General features: G+C 31.8%; 1 pseudogene; it reads left to right on the forward strand.

Annotated features, from left to right (window-relative positions):
* The first annotated feature begins 12 nt into the window (after positions 1 to 12).
* LOC148942988 (putative GPI-anchor transamidase pseudogene) lies at positions 13 to 567 on the forward strand (annotated as a pseudogene).
* The last annotated feature ends 8,972 nt before the right edge of the window (positions 568 to 9,539 follow it).

Below are 9,539 nucleotides of genomic sequence, written 5' to 3' on the forward strand. Positions count from 1 at the left end.
GCATTTGAACAGATGTGGCAAAAAAGAAGATACAACGAAATACTGTTCATCGTTGACACGTGCCAAGCGGCCTCTATGTTCCAAAAGTTCTATTCACCAAATATACTGGCCATATGTAGCAGCCTCGTAGGAGAAGATTCATTATCGCATCACGTAGACCCAGATATTGGTGTATATATTATTGATCGGTACACATATTTTGCCCTGGAATTCCTCGAAAGCGTTTCTCGAGACAGCGACAGACGTTTGTCGGACTTTCTTCAAGTGTGCCCGAAAAGGCATTGTATTTCAACAGTTGGAATAAGATCTGACCTTTACCAACGTGATCTTCGTGAATTCAGAGTTACAGAATTCTTTGGCTCAGTTAGGCCTGTTGAAGTTGATTCTCCTAAAGAAACATTATTGAGATTTGAAAAAAAACTTGACAGTGATCCCCTCAAACTTCAGACAAAGAGTAAGACAAATACGGGGGAGATGAATCTTCTGTGTCATAAATTTAAGAAGTTTGTTTTTCGCCTGAAATTTTTATCTCAAATCTTTGTGCTGAAGAAATTCTGCTTCTTATGAGCTCGCACCCCTTTTCCCTATATGTAATCAACATACCGCCAAATGTTGTGTTGTTGGGTGATGTGGCGCTTGAATTCTGTTTTACTGCAGCTTGCTTTCTTCTAGCCGCAGATCAAACGAGAAGCGATTCTTTTTTATTTTATGTTGTTCTTACGCTTAGCCATTTTCATAGTCCTCTATAGACAGCAAAACTGATGACACTGCATCTTAACATTATGCTGCACAATCTCAGTCCAACGTCAAAGGCAACACGCCAGTAGTAAGAAAACCATCTCCACCATGACCAGTCATATAAATCAATATGTTACTCCCCTCATCTGTCAACAATTGTTTCGATTTCGGAGCTCCAGCAGGAAGCCGTCCAGTTAACAATCGAACAAAATTTTCAACAGTAACCTCGTACCCACGGTAATCAACTTCTATTTCTTCTCCATAAACATCGATATGTTGTTTTGCATTGTTAAAGACAGAGGCAGGTCTTGGATTACGAGCATTACAAGCCATGTCATCAGCCATCATCAGAATAATCTGAGTGTCAGGTATACCAAGACGTTTTACACTTCTATAGACGGATAAAATATTAGCAACGTGTCTTTAGTTGAACCAGAATCTTGAAGTATCAACCAAAACAGCCCAGTTAATTGTGTGCGATGGTTTAAAACTTTCTGTAGTAAGGAAAACACAATTGACAGCTAAAATCATTTGTAGCAACATAATAAAGTGAATAAGCCTGCAAATAGTCTACAGTTCATTCAAAAGTACACGTCTCGCTCTACTCAAAACCCTTACGTTTTGAGTAGTTATGAGTTACCAAAAAAACATATTAATTTAGAAATTCTCAGGTATTTTTCTCGTTTGAATTAAAAAATTTAAATTATTACCCAAACACTATAAATATTTCTGCAGAATACATTATAATCTTGGTGATTCTGAACTGAAAACTAAAGTAAGATTTGTGTTGAATTTTTTGTAACAAAATTTAGCACAACGTTATAGAGATGCTCACTTTTGGAGTTGAGCCGAAAAAAAGTTTGGTTTCAGAACACAGTTATAACTTTGAACTGAGACATGAATTAAAATTATTTCATTTTCAATTTTCCGGAATTATTCTAGTTTCGATTGACAAAACGGATTTGTCTGAAAACCCTAAAGAAGATATTGCATTTTAAACAACTATATCTACATGTTTTTTATTATTTAAAAAGTCTTATTTTGATCTTTCTGTGCAAGATGATGTTAATATCATTCTCTTCTAAATAGTTATAGAAAAATACTACAGGGATTACAACCTGCGATGTTGACGTCATTCATCAATTTTCTTCATAAAAAATGCAATTTCTCGTAGAAAATCTTATTATATTTTCAAAATCATCTTTTAAATTACAATAGATTTTTAACCAAATCAAGTTCCTTTAAAATGAACCATTAAACATATCCCTATGATGTTACAGTGCCCTGCTATCTGAGTGGAACAGACCAAAAAAAGACGCCGTTTATGCAGATATTGTGGTTCAATCAACTTATCTTGTTTTCAAGCCAATAGTTTTCCTCGTCATTCATTTCAAAGGACAGTATTTACTCTATAAAGAATACTGGCAATATAGGTATATGATAAATAAAAATTTATCATATTTTTAAAATATTTTTTTTAATTACAAAAGGTTTTTACCATATCAAGTTCCTTTAAAATGAGCCATTAAACATATCTCTATGTTGTTTCAGTGCCCTGCTATCTGAGTGGAACAGACCGAAAAAAAGATGCCATTTCTGCGGGTATTGTGGTTCAATCAGCTTATCTTGTTTTCAAGCCAATAGATTTTCCTTGTCATTCAATTCAAAGGACGGTAAGTACTCTATATAGGGGTCTCGAACAAGGCGGTTCTAATAGAGTACTTCTTGCTTTGATCTGACACTATTTTGAGAAGTTATTGGCTGGTGTATTTTTTGGAGATTCTAAATGGATCTCTGAAGCTGAAATCCTCAACAAATTGCTTCCAAGATTCTTCTTTAGCTTCTTTTGGTATTTTCCTAAAATCAGCCTTGGGCAATATCTTCTTTTTATACTTTTCTGTTGTCAGGATCTTATTGTATTATTGTACAATTATTACAAAATAGAAGTATTGAATGTGGGAAAGATTAGAGAGATTATAATCAAAGAGAGTTTAATTATGCGAGATATCTAAAAGGTATTTACGCAAATAAAAATAGATATTTCAATAATTATCTTGATGAACAGAGGAAATGCTTATTGGATGAAATGCTTATAGGGAAGAAACTTAAACCACATTCCCGGTAATGCTCTTGTTTACACCCTCAGTGATAATCGAAAATCCGCCTCCATTGTTTGATAATCTTTTTAAGTTTATTTAATATTTTTTTTTGTATTTAAATGGTAGCAAATCAAGTTGTTGCTCCTTATTGGGAAATATTTGGAAACCCTATTATTGATGATTATACAATCAAATATGAATATACAGAAATTGAAGAAACTAATGTGAATGTATCTCAGCGCCTGGTCTCATTGTTCTCTACGCCGAACCCTCAGCAGGAGCCGTAAGTCAAGTTAAATCAAGTAGTTTAGGAAGAATGGAATATAATTAAACTATTTTTTAATTACATCAAAAATTCTTTTTTCACAAAACCTGTTTTGATATTAAGCTCATGACGGGTAATTGTAAAAATGTCGGAAATTTTTATTTAAAATATTGTGAATTCAATTGAAAAGTGGGTAGATTGGATTGATTAATACTCAAGCTCCTGTATTTTATATACTACTGCTATGCATTTATTATACAAAGTTTATAGTTATGTTTGTAAATAAACACAAGACAAGAACTTGAAATAATTACTGCACGAGAGGAATTGCCTAAACACTCTAAGAATTGCTTTATAAATGGTTTCCATGATTCTTCGAATTTAGGTCTTTAGAAACTTGTTATTACATTAAAGTAAAAAAAATATCCACACAAAATGTTGTATAATTGGTCTCTTTACGGGTCTTGCAGGATTGATCCGAATTCTAGATTTCTTCAGACATTTTTTAATATTTCTTTCATGGCTCCAAATGGAAGTTTTTGATCATTCATCACTGATAAAGATTTTATTAGGTTAAACAAATTGTAATATCACTGTATTCAGTCATACTTGCAATCTTGTTCGCAGAGAATTCGCAGTCCTTACACCTAAGTAACAAATACAGTGCTCTGGTTAAAAAAAATAGCATACATCGAACAGATATTTATCATACTAATAAGTTTATCTATGCATAAAACCATTTTTATATAAAAAAACGAGGATTTTCAAAGTCAAGACATATTTCTCACTGCATTTCCCAAAACAACTCTATGATTTTTCTAAATTCCAGTTAAGAAATATAATGAATCCCAAAATCAACTTCTGAATTTTTCCCTTAGAAAATAAAACAGCCCTGGCTTTTTAACTAACTCAAAACTGACGACAATATAAGATAAAAATTGTATTTACTAATACTCTTTTTAAAAACCCCTCAACTCCATTGGCCCTGTCCTACCTAGGAATACTAGGTTTAGTAGAATCTACGGTATTTTGATTCTTAATTTTGGAGCTCCCACTCTATTCTAATTCAAATTTAATTGTACCTGGTTCATTACATGTCCTTAGATCATATTCCTCTTCTCACTCGTTTCTCTCTTTCTCTCTTTTACACTAAGAATAGGCTTGGTAAAGCAACCAAAATATGTAAATTTTCCTTTCCTGTAGGCCTATTATATCGCACTTCCCATCTGAGCGAGCGAATCCAATGAAAAGATACGAAAAGGGGTGCTTTGGATATTAGCTTTGACCTAAGGTTGGTTTAATTTTTATAAATTTTTCTTTCCTACGCACACAAATTATATAATTCTCATGAAATTTGTAACCATGTAAATTTTTTTATATATATAAAACCCGTACGTTTGATTATCTCACTGTCTTCTCAACTGACATATCAAACAATAAATACATATTCATGAAACAACTTTATTGCAGAATGTTTAGGAGTTACCTCTTTCATTACCAAGGCTTTCCCATCGAGTAACAACAAAAAACGTCAAGCTTCAAAATTGAATGAAGTTAGAGACTAAGTTGCCGAAATAACTTGGAAGCTGGTTCTTCGCGTGTTTTCCCGGCCATCCTGGGGCCCCTTAGAAAAAAATTAATGTCACAAACCAGCAAAGAAGCTTTGTCGTAATACCTTTAAGTACTTTGGGAATCGAACTCGAGCCAACTGGGTGAGAGCCAGCTATCCCAACTACTAGAACATGTTGGATATACTAAAATATCTTATTAATGAAATTTAGTTTAATCATACGGTTCGTGGTAACGAACTGTATAGTACAAACGGAATTTTAATATCAATAGATACTTCAAAAGAACTGAATTTTTATGCTGGTTTTAAATGTACAAGTTTCATCAAGTTTAATCATATCCATCAAAAGTTTCGAACCTGAGAAAATATGCCTTATTTTCAAAAAGAGGAAAAAACATCCCCTAAAAGTCATTCTATCTTAATGAAAATCACACCATCCGATACAGCGTATCAGAGAACCTTACTGTAGAGGTTTCAGGCTCCTTTTTGGAAAAATGTGCAATTTTGTATATTTTGCCAGAAAAAAGATCACAGATGCATGTTTATTTGTTTTCATGTTTTTTTTACCACGGTTGATCGTATCCATTCAGAGGTCCTAGAATTTTGCGAGAGGGCTTATTTGAACAGAAATTAAAAGTTCAATTGCCTTTTTAATCTAAAAATACATAAAAAGATTAGAAATAGAATCGCTTTTTACAAGAAACTTCATTTTTGATGTCTTTTCACCATGTCGTCTTTTCCAAGATATTTGATTTTTTTAACCTTCCTTATTCATATTATTCCAATCAGAATACAACACACTTTTGGAATGGGAGATGACTTTGTTTTTCATTCTTAAAGTTGACTTTTTCACTTCTCTTTCGATTTCTCCTTCTACAGAAATTGATGGATCTGGTTTCACTTTTATGCTTGGCTTTGTTTTGGCATATTCTGACCTTTTCATTTCCTGTTTTTCTTCATTCAACAATTCAATCACATGAATAAATTGTAGTCCTCCAAAATGGTATACGGCTGTTTGAGGTACAAAATAAGAGGCATAGAAAACTAGAAAATTCCAAGCATCATCAGGTCTTTCAATGCTTTTTAAATCTTCTTTTGCTTTGGTAGATAGTTTCCACTGATTGTCAGGAATTGGAATAAGTCCAAGGAGGGCATCTTACTTTCAATGCTGTGCAACTGCTTAAGTTTAACATTTGTAGAAAGAGATTCTGTGTGAGCTATGATTTTTTCTATCCTTAAATCTAAGATATCGATTCCCTTGGAAAATCCAAATTTGGTCATCAATTAATCTGTCACCTCATTTTTAAATTGTTGGCTATTTTCCAGTCTTATTCTATGCTCAAAATTGAGCTTTTCTGGAGTTTCACTGGCCGTTAATCCTTTAAATTCAAATGAAATTCCAAAAAACACTTTGAAATACCACTAAAGGTAACATTGAAAAGCTAAAGTGCTTCAGACTTGTCTTCCACTCTTGGAGTGAATTTTAAATTTTTATTTCGATTGTTGATAAATTTTGTAAATTCATTTCTTCTCCATTGAAATTTACTTTTTTTGGAATGTTTCTGTAAAATCTTCAAAATAGAATTTTTCATTGTTATATTTAAACAACAATACAAGACAATCATTGGAATAACAAATCATTTTATACATTGGACTAAGTTATCTACTTGATTGTTTGAGGTTCGTCTCTTTCTATTTCAAAGGAGAAAAATCCGTAGGCTTTTTCCTGTTTGTAATCAGGTTTATTTTGTTAATTACAGTGAGTCCTGTATAGGGGTTTGGACAAGGCGGATCTAATAGTGTACTTTTGGTTTTGATTTCTTTCCTACGCATACAAATTATATAATTCTCATGGAATCATCAAGTTTAATCATATCCATCAAAAGTTTCGAACCTGAGAAAATATACCTTATTTTCAAAAAGAGAAACAAACATCCCCTAAAAGTCATAGAATCTTAATGAAAATCACACTATCAGATACAGCGTATCAGAGAACCATACCGTAGAGGTATCAGGCTCCTTTTTGGAAAAATGTGCAATTTTGTATATTTTGCCAGAAAAAAGATCACAGATGCATGTTTATTTGTTTTCCTGTTTTTTTTTTTTACCACGGGTGATCGTATCGACCCAGAGGTCCTAAAATTTTGCAAGAGGGCTTATTTGAACAGAAATTAAAAGTTCAAGTGCCTTTTTAATCTAAAAACAAAAAAAAAGATTAAAAATAGAATCACTTTTTACAAGAAACTTCATTTTTGAAGTCTTTTCACAATGTAGTCTTTTCAAAGATATTTGATTTTTTAACCTTCCTTATTCATATTATTACAATCAGAATACAACACACTTTCTGAATGGGAGATGACTTTGTTTTTCATTCTTAAAGTTGACTTTTTCACTTCTATTTCGATTTCTTCTTCTACAGAAATTGATGGATCTGGTTTCACTTTTATGATTGGCTTTGTTTTGGCATATTCTGACCTTTTCATTTCCTGTGTTTCTTCATTCAACAATTCAATCACATGAATAAATTGTAGTCCTCCAAAATGGTATACGGCTGTGTGAGGTACAAAATGAGAGCCATAGAAAACTAGAAAATGCCAAACATCATCAGGTCTTTCAATGCTTTTTAAATCTTCTTTTTCTTTAGTAGATAGTTTCCACTGATTGTCAGGAATTGGAATAAGTCCAAGGAGGGCATCTTACTTTCAATGCTGTGCAACTGCTTAAGTTTAACATTTTTAGAAAGAGATTCTATGTGAGCTATGATTTTTTCTATCCTTAAATCTAAGATATCGATTCCCTTGGAAAATCCAAATTATGTCATCAATTAATCTGTCACCTCATTTTAAAATTGTTGGCTATTTTTCAGTCTTATTCTATGCTCAAAATTGAGCTTTTCTGGAGTTTCACTGGCCATTAATCCTTCAAAATCAAATAAACTTCCAAAAAACACTTTGAAATACCACTAAAGGTTACATTGAAAAGCTAAAGCACTGCAGACTTGTCTTCCACTCTTGGAGTGTATTTAAAATTTTTATTTCGATAGTTGATAAATTTTGTAAATTCATTTCTTCTCCTTTTTGAAATTTACTTTTTTTGGAAGGTTTCTGTAAAATCTTCAAAATAGAATTTTTCATTGTTATATTTAAACAACAATACAATACAATCATTGGAATAACAAATCATTGTATACATTGGACTTAGTTGTCTCCTTGATTGTTTGAGGTATGTCTCTTTCTATTTCAAAGGAGAAAAATCCGTAGGCTTTTTCCTGTTTGTAATCAGGTTTATTTTGTTAATTACAGTGAGTCCTGTATAGGAGTTTTGGACAAGGCAGATCTAATAGTGTACTTTTGGTTTTGATCTAACTATTTTTTGGAGCTAGGGGCTATTCTAGTTTTAAATATGTTATAGTAAAGAATGAAAAGTGATGCAACAGGAAAAAAAGAGGTCTTTGGTGTATAAATGACGTAATACGAGGTTACATTTAACTGTAAATAAATCCCAACAGCTAAAGCAAAAAGCTAGAAAAATGTCCAAGACAATGAAATTTTCTGAGGATTTATAAAGCATGACAATATCTGCGGTTATTCTAAACACTAGACCATAAAGAGTGTATCCGGGTTGCAGCGGTAGCTAGCAACCTAGTAAGAGACGATCACGCCCCATAGTAAAAACTAAAGTAATCTCTAACTTAATAACCCAAGAGTCAGGTCAGAACAAGAAATACACAATTTGAACCGTCTTGTCCAAAACCTCTATATGTCAAACTTGCCGTCCCTGGGCTTGAACAACAAGGAAAATATATTGACTTTAAAATCAAGAAAAATGACTGAAACCACGATATCCTCCATATACAGCATATTTTTTCTCGCCGTTTTTTTCCTCCTCACTTAGCTAGGGAATAAAAAATCATAGAGAGCTTTATAATGGCTCATTTAAAAGGAAAATGCTGCATCTAATGTCTTTTGTAATCAAAAATAAAACAGTTTTTAAAATAGAATTAATTTTAACAAAAAAACAGCATTTTCTCGTGCAAGCTTGATGAATGACGTTATAGTCGTATATAAGTTATAACCATGTGACTTGTCAAAATGAGTTAAACTTAATTTTAAAAATTTCAAGTATTTTTCTTGCTTCAATTAAAAAATTAAAATTATTGCTCAGACACAATAAATATTTTTTTAGTTTAGATAATAACTTTAGTAATCCTGAACTGAGAACTAAAATAAAAAATATGAATTTTTTACGGAAGTAAAGCGCAACGTTTTAGAGATAAGCACTTTAGGAGTTTAGCCAAAAAAGTTTGGTTCCAGGAGGCAAGCAGATGTTAATAGCATTTGGTACTACAAAGCTATATAAAAATGCAGTTTTTGTTAGAAATGATTTTGTTTTTGAAATTATTTTTGTTGATTATTATAGGTTTTTAAATAAATCAATTTCTTTTCAATCGAGCCATTAAACAGCTCTTTATTATTTTCCAGTGCCAAGCTAGCTGAGAAGAAAAAAAGACTGAAACGAATAGTTACAACTTAGCAATAACAAAACTAATTTTAAAATTTTCAGGTATTTTTCTAGTTTTAATTAAAAAACTAAAATTATTGCTCAGACATCATAAACATTTTTGCAGTTTACATCATAACTTTAAAAATCCTGAACTGAAAACTAAAATAAAGAAATTATTTTCTTACGGAAATAAAGTACAACGCTCCATAGATAAATACTTTAGGAGTTGAGCCAAAAAAGTTTGGTTCCAGGAGATAAGTAGATGTATACAAAATACAGAAAAATACAGTTTTTCGTAAGAAAATTATCTTTATTTCAACTTATTTCTGTTAATTATGACAGTTTTTAAATAAATCAATTTCCT

Source organism: Artemia sp. Qi Xiang Cuo, chromosome 16 (genome assembly GCF_049724085.1).
Source record: "Artemia sp. Qi Xiang Cuo chromosome 16, ASM4972408v1, whole genome shotgun sequence".
In the NCBI taxonomy this organism is placed as follows: Eukaryota; Metazoa; Arthropoda; class Branchiopoda; order Anostraca; family Artemiidae; genus Artemia; species Artemia sp. Qi Xiang Cuo.